A 16015-nucleotide genomic window follows, 5' to 3' on the forward strand; every position below is an offset into this window, starting at 1 on the left:
TTTCCGTAAGAGGTTGTCAGCGGTGTGTCTCTTACGGAAAGCAGTGATACATAGCGTAGATTGCCTAGGAACGAGTTGGCATTTGCAAGATGCTGCTACTGGTGCCGCTGCTGTTGTTGCTGCGGGAGTCCATACATCTACCCAGTGGGCTGTCACAGTCATATAGTCCTTACTCTGCCCTGCACCACTTGTCCACATGTTCGTGGTTAAGTGGACAGTGGTTACAACTAGATTTTGTAGGACACCGAGGACACTTTTTCTGACGTCTCTGTACTTTCTTGGTATCGCCTGCCTAGAGAAGTGGAAGATGGGATTTGAAGCTGTCAAGGCCTCAGTTATCCGCTTTGCAAAATGATGACTGCTGTCATATTTCATCTGCCTCACAAAGGACTGTTGGACAGTGAATTGCTTACTGGAAGTAGTACAAGTGGCCTTCAGACTTCGCCTCTGGGATGACAATCGACTCCCACCAGCAACAACAGCAGCTGCAGCAACAGCAGGCGTACCAATCAAGGATCCTCCGGAGGAATTCTGGTTAGGAGAGGACTCCTCAGTCTTGCCAGTGACATGGCCTGACGTTCCTGACTGAGGAGGAAGTTGACGTTGAGGGAGTTGGTGGTGTGGCTTGCAGGAGCTTGGGTACAAGAGGAAGAAGGGATTTAGGTGTCAGTGGACTGCTTACGCTCTTACCCAAAGTTTCACAACTTGACACTGACTTCTGATGAATGCGCTGCAGGTGACGTGTAAGGGAGAATGTTCCTAGGTGGTTAACATCCTTACCTCTACTTATTACAGATTGACAGAGGCAACACACGGCTTGACACCTGTTGTCCGGATTTGTGGAGAAATAATTCCAAACCGACGAGGTGGCTTTTTTGGTATTTTGCCCAGGCGTCACAATGGGCTTCTTCATCCCACGGACAACAGGTTTCTCCCCCGGTGCCTCATTTAAACAAACCACATCACCATCAGAATCCTCATCGTCACCTTCCCGCTCAGCACCAGCACCATGGTTAATTTTATTTTTATTTATTTATTTACAGTTTCTTATATAGCGCAGCATATTCCGTTGCGCTTTACAATTAGAACAACAGTAATAGAACAAAACTGGGCAAAAACAGACAGACATAGAGGTAGGAAGGCCCTGCTCGCAAGCTTACAATCTATAGGGAAATAGGCATAGATACACAAGGATAGATGCTACCTATTGCATAATGGTCCACCAGATTGCTAGGTTCTTAATGGGTTGTATGATGATACCCCACAAAGTTATCCAAGTGTCAGGAGGGTGTGAGACTAAAGAAAGACAAGATATGTGATGTTATGAATATTCTACAGAGGATGTAATTAGATAGGGAAGCACTGAAGGTTATGTGGGTGGGTCTGGAATTTGATAGGCTTGTCTGAAGAGGTGAGTTTTCAGGGAACATTTAAAGGTTTGGAGACTAGAGGCAAGTCTTACTGTGCGTGGGAGGGCATTCCACAGAGTGGGTGAAGCCGGGACCAATCTTTTGGGGGCTATCACCTATTGGAAATTTGCTGCCACGTTATCCGGACCAGGACTGGACATTGTGCTTATCATTTGGACCTTCTGAACACTCCATCCAACTGAACCACCACCACTCCTTGGCAACTAAGGAGACACCGCGATGCAGTGAGGACCCACAATTAACATCTTGAAGGGACATCAATTCCTCCAGCGGTACAACTGTGGTAACTAAATATCATCCAGAGACTGCGCCGTCAGTCCAGAGTAGTTCATCCATTGCACTATCCAGTCCATATTAATTGGGAACGGACTACATTAACAGCAGGCAGCAATATTGTGATCCCTCAATTTTTTAGCCAATACTATTTAGTATTATATTATCCATTTTATGTTTTATCGTGTTTATAGTGTGTTAATGATCAAAATTGATTAAATTATTTTATATCAGCACCCAATCCTTCTATTATATTGTTATGTTTATATACATCTATTAGCGCTGCTAATTGTTCTTTTCCTTTGTTGTGTTTAAATTGGGGGTGACTAACCCAATTCTTATAGCAGCAGCTGTTTGAGCAACAGCACCATTAAGCGCCCGATCTATTTATCACACTTGATAGATTACTTTCGAAGCCCGGATAAAGTCCTGCAATTTTGAGTGTGAACAAGTAATGCGTGTGGATGAGAGACGTAGATCTTGTGCAGAGCGGAGAGGTCGGGTAGGGAGATATTTTGAGATGAGTGAAGAGATGTATGTTGGTGCAGTTTGATTAATAGCCTTGTATGTGAGTAAAAGTATTTTATATTTAATACGGTAGAATACCGGTTACCAATGGAGGGACTGACAGAGCGGATCTGCAGACGATGAACGTCTGGCAAGGAAGATTAGCCTCGCAGCTGCATTCAAAATGGATTGTAGTGGTGAGAGCCTATGTTTGGGAAGACCGGTCAGGAGACTATTACAATAATCAATGCGGGAGATAATGAGAGCATGGATTAGAGTTTTTGCTGTGTCTTGTGTAAGATGAGGGCGTATTTTGTATATGTTTCTTAGATGTATGTAACATGATCTTGAGACAGATTGAATGTGGGTAACAAAGGATAGTTCAGAGTCAAGAATGACACCTAGGCAGCGAGCTTGTGGGGTAGGGGTGGTTGCAGAGTTCTCAACAGTGATAGAGATATCAGGTTGGAAACTACTATTGGCCGGTGGAAATATAATTAAATCTGTTTTGGAAATATTAAGTTTGAGGTGGCGAGATGTCATCCAAGATGAAATGGCAGAAAGGCATTCAGTGACACGGCCCAATACAGATGGTGACAAATCAGGGGAGGATAGGTAGATTTGAGTATCATCCGCATACAGATGGTACTAAACAGTGCCGTGACTAGGCAGGTGCGCTGTGTGCCTTGCACACAGCGCAGGATGACCTGGGGCGCAATCAGTCGGCCTCACAATTTACTCTCATGAGCTGTACTGCTAGCTCCGCCTCCCCCCGCCCCAAAGCCAGAGCTAGCAGTACAGCTCATGAAGCCACGAGTAATGCCCGCCCCCCGCCTCCGTGATGATCTCCGCCTCCTCCCCCAGCCAAGCCCAGTGCAGCAGGAACTCTCTAGCAGCGGCGGATTGCTACGCCGGGATGCTTTGCAGGTATGCTGAGGCTGAGCACTGATGGTGGCTGTGCTATCCCTCCCCCACCTCCCCCTCAACGCTGGCCCGATTCTTCTATGTACCGCTGCCACACTGGAGCCGCGGCTATGAGAAGTTGCTGGATGCCATAGCCCATACGCAGCCAGCGCAGTGAGAGGTCGCCAGCCTGGATATGTGTGATACCGGGCCTCTCACTGCGCTGGCTGCGTATGGGTTATGGCATCCAGCAACTTCTCATAGCCATGGCTCCAGCGAGTACCTGCTGCTGACCTCAGCTCTCCCGGACACAAGCAGGATCATTGTAAGCGGGAGGGGGGCTGTCCGCCATTGCTGGTGGGAGTATGCCCCTCTATTACTACCCTAGCTCTCTCCAACCCCACACTGACACTAAGTCCCTATACATACACAGACACACACACACTGACAGACACACAGTCCCCTATACACACACTGACACACACTAACACACAGTCCCTATATACACACTGACACACACACTAACACACAGTCCCTATATACACACTGACACACACACTAACACCCAGTCCCTATACACACACTGACACACACACACACACTAACACACAGTCCCTATACACACACTGACACACACACACACACACACACACGCAGTCCCTATACACACACTGACAGACACACACACACTGACACACAGCCCCCTGCACCCAGCCTCTCACTAGCATCTCACACACTGCCCCCTATACCCAGCACCACACCCACTGCCACCTGTACCCTGCACCTCGCACACACTGCCCCCTGTACCCTGCACCTCGCACACACTGCCCCCTGTACCCTGCACCTCGCACACACTGCCCCCTGTACCCTGCACCTCACACACACACTGTCCCCTGTACCCAGCACCACACATACTGCCCCCTGTACCCAGCACCACACACACTTCCCCCTGTACCCAGCACCACACACACTGCTCCATTTACCCTGCACCTCCCACACATTGCCCCCTGTACCCTGCACCAGTGCCGTAACTAGGTAGGTGCGCTGCCTGCCGTAACGTGTAAAAGGGGGACTCTGCCTGCCGTAACGTGTAAAAGGTGGACGCTATCTGCCTTAATGTGTAAAAAGGGGCGGCTGTCTGCCGTAATGTGTAAAAATGGGGACGCTGTCTGCCGTAATGTGTAAAAAAGGTGACGCTGTCTGCCGTAATGTGTGAAAAGGGGACGCTGTCTGCCGTAATGTGTGAAAAGGGGACGCTGTCTGCCGTAATGTGTGAAAAGGGGACGCTGTCTGCAGTAATGTGTAAAAAGGGGAATCTGTCCGCCATAATGTGAAAAAGGGGTACTACCTGGTGTAGTGGCGCTACTGTGCGGCATAATTTGAGTAATGGAGACTACTGTGCACCATTGTATGAATTGGTATTATTTTGTGGCCACACCCCTTTCCCGCGAAGCCATGCCCCTATATATTTTTGCGCGCGCCTACGGCGCGCACTGCTGCCGGTCTACGTTAAGGGGGGGGGGCGCGCCGATGCCATTTCTTGCACACAGCGCTAAAATGTCTAGTTACGGCACTGGTACTGAAATCCGAAAGAGTTGATTAGTTTGCCAAGAGATGTGGTATAGATAGAGAAAAGCAGAGGACCTAGGACTGAGCCTTGCGGTACTCCAACTGAGAGAGGTAGCGAAGGAGAGGTGGAATCAGAGAAACGAACACTGAAGGAGCGATTAGATAGGTAGGATGAGAACCAAGAAAGGGCTGTGTCCTGAATACCTAGGGATTGTAGTGTTTGTATGAGAAGAGAGTGGTCAACAGTGTCAAAAGCAGCAGAGAGATCAAGGAGAATAAGTAGAGAGTAATGTCCTTTAGATTTAGCAGTGACCAAATCATTCACTACCTTAGTCAGTGCCGTCTCTGTGGAGTGTTGGGCACGAAATCTTGACTGAAGTGGGTCCAGTAGGCTGTGTGAGTTAAGAAAGTGTGTGAGGCGAGTGTAGGCAAGTCTCTCCAGTAGCTTGGAGGGGCATGGGAGCTGAGAGATGGGACGGTAGTTAGAGAGAGAGTTCGGGTCAGAGTTTTGTTTTTTCAGAATGGGAGTAATCACTGCATGCTTGTATAGAGAAGGAAAGATACCAGTAGACAGGGAGAGATTACAGATTTTCGTTAAGCTTGGGATGAGCACAGTAGACAGAGCTTTACTAATTTGTGAGGGTATAGAGTCAAGGGGAGAGGTATTAGAGTAGGCAGATGAAAAGAGTGCAGATACTTCATCTTCATTTGTAGGATCAAAGGAAGAGAAGGTGTTAGAGGGTTCAGGCAGGGAATTGAGCAGGTCATGTCACAACTGAGGGCCTGAGCTGACGGAAGGCAGCCTCAGTTGTAGGGGCTGAGATGTACCGGAACCTGGGAGGTTGTATCAGACCCCTGGACATGTAAGTAACATGAAGAGAAACCGCCCGAAGGCGTGACCACGACAACTTGAGTAAAAGTCAATGATATTTATTTATGACAAACTCCATGCATCACAGTAGCAGTAAAAAGAAACATAAAAATCAGCAGAGAAATAATAATACAGTTCCTGGGTACTACAGGGTGGCAGGGGCCACAGAGCTCTGGTGGTATGAGACAGTTCTTATTATCTGCAAGTTGGAAAGTCCTTACCAGGCTCAACTGTAGCAATGAGGAAAGCCCAGGGTCGTACCAGCTGGTGTTCCAGGGAAAGCTGGACTGCTGTAGATAAAATGCTGCTGTGGGTACTGGTTAGAACCAGACAGGTGTTGGCACGGAGTGGATACTGGCTGGAACCAGTTAAATAATAAATAAAGTTTGAGAGCGATGCAATATAGATGAAATGTAGAATTTGAGAGCGGAGAAATAATAATACCGGTGGAGAGTGGTAAACTGCAGAAAGGACACCGGCCCTTTAAGAGAAGCTGTACACTGCTGGAAGCTGAGCTGGAAGCAGGTGATGTTGTAGCTGGAAACAGGTGAGTCCAGAATGGATCGGAGAGTCAGGCTACACCGCAGATGGAATGCTGGTGCGGGTCTCTATAGCAGAAGTCTGGAGACAGGAGCTGGAACCTGGAAGACAATCACAGGAGAGAGACAAACTGGAACTAGGTTTGACAACCAAAGCACTGACGCCTTCCTTGCCCAGGCACAACCTATTTATACCTGCAGCAAGGAAGGCATTGGCTAGGCAATTATGCAAATTAATAATACAGACAGCAGATTGGTGAATATGATCAGATGACAGAATCCAAGATGGCTGCGCCCATGCAGACACTTGGAGGGAAGTTTGGTTTGTAATCCATGTGGTCTGGAAAACAGTAATGGCGGCGCCGGCCACCGGAGACAGGAGACGCCAGGCTGACAGGTGCACATCCAACCACGCGGACACAGCGGAGGCCGCGGCTGACGTAATCGCCACTCTGAATGCAGAAGCTCAGGAACGGCGGCGGAGGCCGCGGGAGACGCCATGCCAGATGTATAAGGCGTTACTGTGACAGCGTCCAGAGAGACAGGAGAGGATGCGGGAATATGCACATCAGGATAACAGATGGGATCCGGTCCTGGAGCGCTGAGCCAGCCTTAGGAGGCATCTGATGGGTAAGAAATGGCGTCCAGATACCCGGATCGTGACAGCACCCCCCCCTTTAGGAGTGGCCCCAGGACACTTCTTTGGCTTTTGAGGAAACTTGGAATGGAATCTCCGGACCAAGGCAGGAGCATGGACATCAGAAGCATTGGTCCATGAACGTTCCTCAGGGCCATAACCCTTCCAGTCAATGAGATACTGAAGTTGACCGTAACGGTGACGTGAGTCCAGGATCTTGGCCACTTCATACTCAACGCCTCGTTGAGTTTGGACTTTCGGAGTTGGAGGAAGTGAGGAATGAAACCGATTCAAGATTAGCGGTTTCAACAGGGAAACATGGAATGTCCTGGGTATTTTTAAGAAAGGAGGTAACTGGAGTCTGTAAGCAACAGGATTGATGACTTGATCAATTTTAAAAGGACCGATGAAGCGAGGTGCAAACTTCATACTGGGAACTCTCAACCTCAAATTCTTCGTGGATAACCATACCCGATCACCCACCTTGAGAGCAGGAACTGCTCAACGCTTCTTATCCGCAAACTTCTTGTACCTGAACGATGCCTTGAGCAGAGCTGATCGTACGCTCTTCCAGATATTGGCAAACTGATGCAAGGTGATATCCACTGCGGGAACAGAAGTTGCTGGAAGCGGTTGGAACTCAGGGACTTTAGGGTGGAATCCAAAGTTGGTGAAGAATGGTGTTGAAGAAGATGAAGAATGATACTGGTTGTTATGACAGAACTCGGCCCAGGGAAGTAATTGAACCCAGTCATCTTGAGAGGAGGACACATAGATGCGGAGGAAGGACTCCAAGTCCTGATTCACCCTCTCAGTTTGACCATTGGTCTGAGGATGGTAAGCCGTGGAAAACTTTAGCTTGACTTGGAGGACTTGACATAAACTTCGCCAGAATTTGGCTGTGAATTGAACTCCTCGATCTGAGATAATTTCTTCTGGAAGACCGTGGAGTCGGAAGATCTCTTGTATGAATACTTGAGCCAACTTGGAAGCTGACGGAAGACCGGTGAGAGGAATGAAGTTTGCCATCTTGGTGAACCGGTCAACTACCACCCAGATGGTATTGAACTTGTTGCACATGGGCAAATCTGTAATAAAATCCATCGACAAATGGGTCCATGGTCGACGGGGAACAGATAGTGGAACCAGTTGCCCCGCAGGCGACTGGCGGGATACTTTATGTTGGGCACACTTTGGGCAAGATGCAATAAACTCCAAAACGTCCTTTTTCAGAGTTGGCCACCAATAGGACCTAGAGATAAACTCCAGGGTTTTTTGGATACCTGTATGTCCGGCAAAGCGGGAAGCATGGGCCCAATGCATGAGCTTCTTCCTTAGTGTCGGCTTCACAAAACTTTTCCCTGATGGGGGCGTAGAGTCCATCCCTACCGTGGAGAATGCCAACGGATTTATAATAGGATGCTTGTCTGAAGACTCTGACTCATTTTCTTGCTCCCATGAGCGGGAAAGGGCATCGGCCTTTGCGATTCTGAGAGCCCGGACAGAACTGGAGTTTAAAGTCGAATCTGGAAAAGAAAAGTGCCCATCTGGCCTGACGAGGGTTGAGACATTGTGCGCCTTTTAGATATAGAAGGTTCTTGTGGTCTGTAAGTATGGTGATTGAATGAGAAGCTCCCTCCAACAGATATCTCCACTCCTCTAGAGCGAGCTTGATGGCTAGCAACTCCTGGTCGCCAATGGCATAGTTGCGCTCCGCTGGGGAGAACTTCCGGGAGAAGAAACTGCAAGGATGTAAATGGCCATCTTTAGCCCTCTGAGATAACACCGCTCCTACTCCAACGGAGGAGGCATCCACCTCTAAGATAAAAGGAGAGTCGATGTCAGGCTGTTTCAGGACAGGCGCAGAGATGAACCTCTGTTTCAAAAGATGAAAAGCTTGCATGGCTTCTTCAGACCACTTGGACGGGTTAGCACCCTTCTTGGTGAAAGCAGTAATAGGCGCCACAATGGTGGAAAAGTCTCGTATAAACTTTCGGTAATAATTGGCGAACCCTAAGAACCTCTGGACCCCTTTGAGGGTTAAGGGTACCGGCCAATTCTGGATTGCTTGTAGTTTCTCAGGATCCATCTCTAGTCCGGAACCGGACACAATGTACCCTAGAAACGGAATGGACTTGACTTCAAAGACGCATTTCTCTAATTTGCAGTAGAGATGATTGACACGGAGACGGGACAGAACCTCCTTTACCAAAAAACGATGTTCCTCTAAATTGTTGGCAAAAATGAGGATATCATCTAGATAGACCACGACATGACGGTATAGAATGTCTCTGAAGATCTCATTGACGAAATGCTGGAAGACAGCTGGAGCATTGCTCAATCCGAAGGGCATGACGAGGTACTCATAATGTCCGTCACGGGTGTTAAATGCGGTCTTCCACTCGTCACCCTCACGGATCCGGATGAGATTGTATGCACCTCTCAAGTCCAGCTTTGTAAAGATGGTAGCTCCGCTAACTCTGTCAAAGAGCTCAGTAATCAGGGGTAAAGGATAGCGGTTCTTGATGGTAATGTCGTTCAAACCTCTGTAGTCGATGCACGGCCGCAGAACACCATCTTTCTTTTTTACAAAGAAGAAGCCTGCGCCGGCTGGAGAAGAAGAAGGTCGAATGAACCCCTTTGCTAGGTTCTCTTTAATGTATTCCTCCATAGAATGCGTCTCAGGCAGAGACAACGGATAAGTTCGGCCTCGACGTGGAACCTTCCCTGGAACGAGATCAATCGGGCAGTCCCATTCTCTATGAGGAGGAAGGATATCAGCAGAAGCTTTACTGAACACATCCGTGAAATCTTGATATGGAGGAGGTGGAACATCAGACGACCTGGGGGAGGAAGAACAGACAGGCAACACTTTAAACAAACATGTCTCAGCACAGGAGGAACCCCATGCCAGAATTTGCGTAGTCGTCCAATCAATTGTAGGATTGTGAAGACGGAGCCATGGAAGGCCCAGGACCACAGGATGTGTGGCGCTTGGAATCACTAAAAGTGAAATAAGTTCGGAATGAAGAACTCCCACTCTCAGACGAACTGGTAGAGTCCTTAGAGAAATAACTGTATCAAAAATTTTACTGCCATCCACGGCAGTTAAGGAAAAGGACGAAGGAAGTCTCTCGGTGGGTAGGGACCACCGTTTAACATAGGCTTCGGTAATAAAGTTCCCAGCTGCTCCGGAATCAAGGAGGGCAATGACGTTCTGATAACGTTGAGCAACTTGAAGCGAGACTGGGAGATTACAATCTTGAGGGGATGGAGAGGAGATCATTACTCCTAGCCGGCCCTCTCCTTGGCGAGCTAGGGTCTGGAGTCCCGGACGTTTGGGACAAGCATTAATGGTGTGAGACGGAGCTGCACAATAAAGACAGAGAGACTCGGAGAGACGTCTTCGGCGCTCAGCAGGAGTTAAACGGGAACGGCCAATTTGCATGGGCTCATCTTTAGTTGGTGACAGTTGGCGAGGAGGAGGAGCAGAAGATTTTGGAGCAGATGATCTTCCACGCTCAGTTGCTCTCTCTCTGAAACGTAAGTCAACTTTTGTACAAAGTGAGATTAGCTCATCTAACTTGGAGGGTAAGTCTCTGGTAGCTAACTCGTCTTTAATACACTCAGATAAACCATGCCAGAATGCAGCATACAGGGCCTCGTCGTTCCATGCCAGTTCGGATGCCAGGATCTGGAACTGTATAAGATATTGTCCTACAGTACGTGATCCCTGGCGTAAACGGAGAATCTCAGACGAAGCTGAAGTTACCCGGCCTGGCTCGTCGAAGATGCGCCTGAATGTTGACACGAATGCAGTGTAAGAAGATAGCAGGGTGTCGGACCTCTCCCATAACGGTGATGCCCAATCAAGGGCTGAGCCACTGAGAAGAGAGATGATGTAGGCAATTTTTGTACGGTCACTGGGAAAACTGCCAGGTTGTAGCTCAAACTGAATCTCACACTGGTTGAGAAATCCCCTGTAGAATCTTGGAGAACCGTCAAATTTTGCTGGCGTTGGAAGATGAAGACGTGGAGCAGAAACAGGTAAGGTGGGTGGGGTTATAGCTGGAGTCACTGTGGTTGACGCACCGGACGCGTCTGATCCACGGAGAGTTGTCTGAATCCCATCCAGCCGAGTAGAGAGATCCTGGAGACAGCGGATGATGTGGCCCTGTGCAGCCTCCTGATGTTCAAGTCGGGCTGCCAGTTCTTGCATCGGCCTGGCCGCTTGATCCTGGTCTCCGGCTGGATTCATTTGGTCAGTGCTTACTGTCACAACTGAGGGCCTGAGCTGACGGAAGGCAGCCTCAGTTGTAGGGGCTGAGATGTACCGGAACCTGGGAGGTTGTATCAGACCCCTGGACATGTAAGTAACATGAAGAGAAACCGCCCGAAGGCGTGACCACGACAACTTGAGTAAAAGTCAATGATATTTATTTATGACAAACTCCATGCATCACAGTAGCAGTAAAAAGAAACATAAAAATCAGCAGAGAAATAATAATACAGTTCCTGGGTACTACAGGGTGGCAGGGGCCACAGAGCTCTGGTGGTATGAGACAGTTCTTATTATCTGCAAGTTGGAAAGTCCTTACCAGGCTCAACTGTAGCAATGAGGAAAGCCCAGGGTCGTACCAGCTGGTGTTCCAGGGAAAGCTGGACTGCTGTAGATAAAATGCTGCTGTGGGTACTGGTTAGAACCAGACAGGTGTTGGCACGGAGTGGATACTGGCTGGAACCAGTTAAATAATAAATAAAGCTTGAGAGCGATGCAATATAGATGAAATGTAGAATTTGAGAGCGGAGAAATAATAATACCGGTGGAGAGTGGTAAACTGCAGAAAGGACACCGGCCCTTTAAGAGAAGCTGTACACTGCTGGAAGCTGAGCTGGAAGCAGGTGATGTTGTAGCTGGAAACAGGTGAGTCCAGAATGGATCGGAGAGTCAGGCTACACCGCAGATGGAATGCTGGTGCGGGTCTCTATAGCAGAAGTCTGGAGACAGGAGCTGGAACCTGGAAGACAATCACAGGAGAGAGACAAACTGGAACTAGGTTTGACAACCAAAGCACTGACGCCTTCCTTGCCCAGGCACAACCTATTTATACCTGCAGCAAGGAAGGCATTGGCTAGGCAATTATGCAAATTAATAATACAGACAGCAGATTGGTGAATATGATCAGATGACAGAATCCAAGATGGCTGCGCCCATGCAGACACTTGGAGGGAAGTTTGGTTTGTAATCCATGTGGTCTGGAAAACAGTAATGGCGGCGCCGGCCACCGGAGACAGGAGACGCCAGGCTGACAGGTGCACATCCAACCACGCGGACACAGCGGAGGCCGCGGCTGACGTAATCGCCACTCTGAATGCAGAAGCTCAGGAACGGCGGCGGAGGCCGCGGGAGACGCCATGCCAGATGTATAAGGCGTTACTGTGACAGCGTCCAGAGAGACAGGAGAGGATGCGGGAATATGCACATCAGGATAACAGATGGGATCCGGTCCTGGAGCGCTGAGCCAGCCTTAGGAGGCATCTGATGGGTAAGAAATGGCGTCCAGATACCCGGATCGTGACAGGTCACTTGCTGTGGAAGAGCATACCTCTCTTTCTGCGAGGTACACTGGGTTCCACAGGGAAAACATTGGGGTGTAGAGCGGGATCTTGATCCAGAGGCACCATCAGGCAAAGTTTTGACTGTCCCAGAATGCATTGGGGCCTCCTCTATAACCCCACCTTCAGGCACTGAGAGCTCAGTTTCGTTAACCAGTCCAATGCAGGAGCAGGTAAAAGAGAAGGCAGATGTTAGTCACATAGAACCACAATCTCAGACAGGAGAGGGTACCAGCGGATAATGCCATACAACCCAAAGAAGCTAGGTGCGTCAGGGTGGGCGCCCTGTGGAACCCAGTGTACCTCGCAGAAAGAGAGTTAACCATGGTAAGTCATCCATAACTCTCCTTTTTTGCAGCGGTGTACACTGTGTTCCACAGGGAAACATCGGGGGTGTCCTAAAGCAGTTCCTCAAGGGAGGGGATGCACCCTAGCGGGTAAGAGAACATCCAAAGAAAGCATCCTGGGAGGCGGAAGTATCAAAGGCATAGAACCTAATGAACGTGTTCACTGAGGACCACATAGCCGCCTTGCACAATTGTTCTGGGAACGCGCCACGGCGGGCCGCCCAAGAGGGTCCAACAGACCGAGTAGAATGGGCTTTAACTGCAGCAGGAGCTGGGAGTCCAGCCTGCGCATAGGCTTGTGCAATCACCATTCTAATCCATCTGGCCAAGGTTTGCCTATTCGCAGGCCAGCCACGTTTGTGAAAACCAAACAGTACAAAAAGGGATTCCAACCTCCTGATGGAGGTAGTCCTCTCCACTGTGCAAGTCAAATTACTTTCCAACAAATATTTAAAATGCCAGCTCTATTATATACTGTGGACACCTGCGCATCTTATTACCATGTGCTATGAATGTGCGCTATACATTGCAAAACACTACATCCCATAAGAGAAAACAATACACCCACACATTATCTGAGTTCCAAAGCTCATTGATGTATATATTTGTTATTAAAAGGATATGTATTCAATATATCACAATGTACAGTATATATATATATATATATATACATACAGAAATGAATCGGCACTCTCTCCTATCACAGTTCACTGCCCTGGTGCCATCCGGAAAAATCCTTTATATACAACAAGCCCAGCAGCGGCGGCACTCACGTGTCTACTCACAGTCAATAAAGTGCATTTATTTCATCATTCAGTGTCCGACGTTTCGGGGCTACAACGCCCCTTTTTCTTCTATGAAGACTGTGACACGTTTTACTGGATGAATCGGTCGGTAAATATACTATGGCAAATACCAATCCTAATTCTAACCTCTCCAAATCTGAATTTAGAGCGTTGAAACAGCTGGGGTCATATCAGGACATAGTGATCTGCCCCGCCGACAAGGGGGGCGGGATAGTTGTTCAGAACCTAATTAATTACCAGGCGGAGATTTACGCTCAACTATCGGATATCGTGTACCAACCTCTGACGATAGACCCTACAACAAGTTTAAAATTAGAGATTGATGGTATCCTGGATCAAGCATTGAGATCCAGAAGAATTTCTGAAAAATTATGTCTAGCATTGAAACAGGAGTACCCCAAGGTACCAGTGTTTTTCACCGTACCCAAGGTCCACAAGAGCCTTACTAGGCCACCGGGTAGGCCTATAATCTCTGCACGTCAGTCACTTTATCAGCCAAATTCTATTTTCCTGGACAGTATTTTGCAACCTCTGATCCAGAAGCAACCTAATTTCATCAAGAATACTACCTCTTTTCTGACCCGCCTCAAGAACTTGAGTGATATTCCTAATGGCACAATAATTTGCACAATAGACATTTGCAGTCTTTATACGAGTATACCACATGCACAAGGACTGGCAGCTATGAGATCTTTTTTAACCAGTGAAAATGTGACTGTAATTGATGTTGATTTATTCTTACAGTTGTTGAAGCTCACATTGAGTAGAAATTATTTCCTCTTTGACGGCAGATTTTACTGCCAAACAAGTGGGTGTGCGATGGGGAGCAATGTCTCCCCATCCTTTGCTAATATTTTCATGTTGCCGGAGGAGCAGGATATGTTTTTTAGCGTACCAGAGGTCAGTCAATAATCTTGCATTATTCAAGATATATTGATGATATCTTTATCTTATGGACGGGAGGTCGTGATAGGTTCAATGCACTGGTAACCCGGATCAATAGTAGGCCCTCGCCCATTAGAATTACAGCTCAATGTGACCCTGAGTCCATTAACTACCTGGACGTCAAGGTGTGTGTAAAAGATGGCAGTTTATTATAAACCCACCGACAAAAATACCCTTTTGCGGTATAATAGCCATCACCCCAGGGCTCTTAAGAAGGGTCTTCCACAATCACAGCTTGTTAGGGCAGCCAGAATTACAAGCGACGGCAGTAAACTTGAGGAAGCACTCACCACAGTGGTGGAGCGTTTTGCCGCACGAGGGTATGACCGCAATGAATTAGTGCGAACCAAATCAGAAGTCATGGCCATACCCAGGTCTGACTTGTCCTACCTCTTGTCACTAAGTATAACACTACTAGTCCGGTAGTTCCTAGGGTACTTAAGGCCTTATGGCCAATAGTGGCCACTGATAAAAGCTTACCGCCATTTAAACTTAAGCGACCACTCACCTGTTTTACAAAAGGAAAGAGTATCAAAGATCACGTGGTGCATACTGATATCACAGGGTTTGAAGTCTCTCCAGTTACCAACTTTTTATCCAAACCACCGGGCTGCTATCGTTGCCTTGGGTGTAAGACGTGCAATAGTTTACAGACAGGGCCCATTTTTACTTCAAGTGTGACAGGTAGATCTTTTAAAATTAGACATGTCCTTACCTGTACTACATCTCACATTATATATGTTATTACGTGTCCTTGTCATTTGCAGTATGTAGGCAAAACAGTGCGAACTGCCAGAGAGAGAGACAAGCTTTACATAGATCAGCTGTTAAAAGTGCGCTATCAGGTAAGGTGTCTGACCAACCTGTGGCCAGACACTATGCGGAGAAGAAACATGATCTGAGTGATCTAAGATTTCAAATTATCGATCATGTTCCCAAATCTTTAAGAGGGGGTGATCGGGGGAGCCTCCTTTTAAGGAAGGAGGCCAGGTGGATCTATACCCTTGGCACCATTAAACCGTCTGGGCTTAATGACAAAATTCTATGGAATACATTCCAGTAAATATATAGCTATTATTCAGTTAGGTCGTGCATGCAGGTTCTTGACTTAGTACAAGTTTCCAATTGTTCTTCTATTTATGATATAATGTTAATACTGTTGGTAGTCTAACCAATATATATGTATGATGGACATAGTCTTAAGCGATCTAGTATACACAGCAATGATAAATGCTTTTATTGTACACATCACTATGTTTTAAATATTGCACATTTCGTATCATTCCAGCCCTGGGCGAGGGTTCCGTCACGCACCTGGTTGGCAGGACGCGCTGGTTGCCTAGGCGATGCTACCAACCCTGGTCTCCAGGAAGCCGACGTCTCCACGACTCCAGGGCGGAAGTACGTAATCGCACAGCACTGTAGAGCCAGGCCGGGGGTGTGTCCCACGCCTGGGGCCGGGAGCTCGTCCCGTTCGCGGGTCGTCTTCTTCTTCTTTATAAAAGGTATGTTGTGTTCACTTATTTTGTTGTATCACCTCGAAAAAGGGGCGTTGTGGCCCCGAAACGTCGG

The sequence above is a fragment of the Pseudophryne corroboree genome, chromosome 1, assembly GCF_028390025.1.
Source record: "Pseudophryne corroboree isolate aPseCor3 chromosome 1, aPseCor3.hap2, whole genome shotgun sequence".
In the NCBI taxonomy this organism is placed as follows: Eukaryota; Metazoa; Chordata; class Amphibia; order Anura; family Myobatrachidae; genus Pseudophryne; species Pseudophryne corroboree.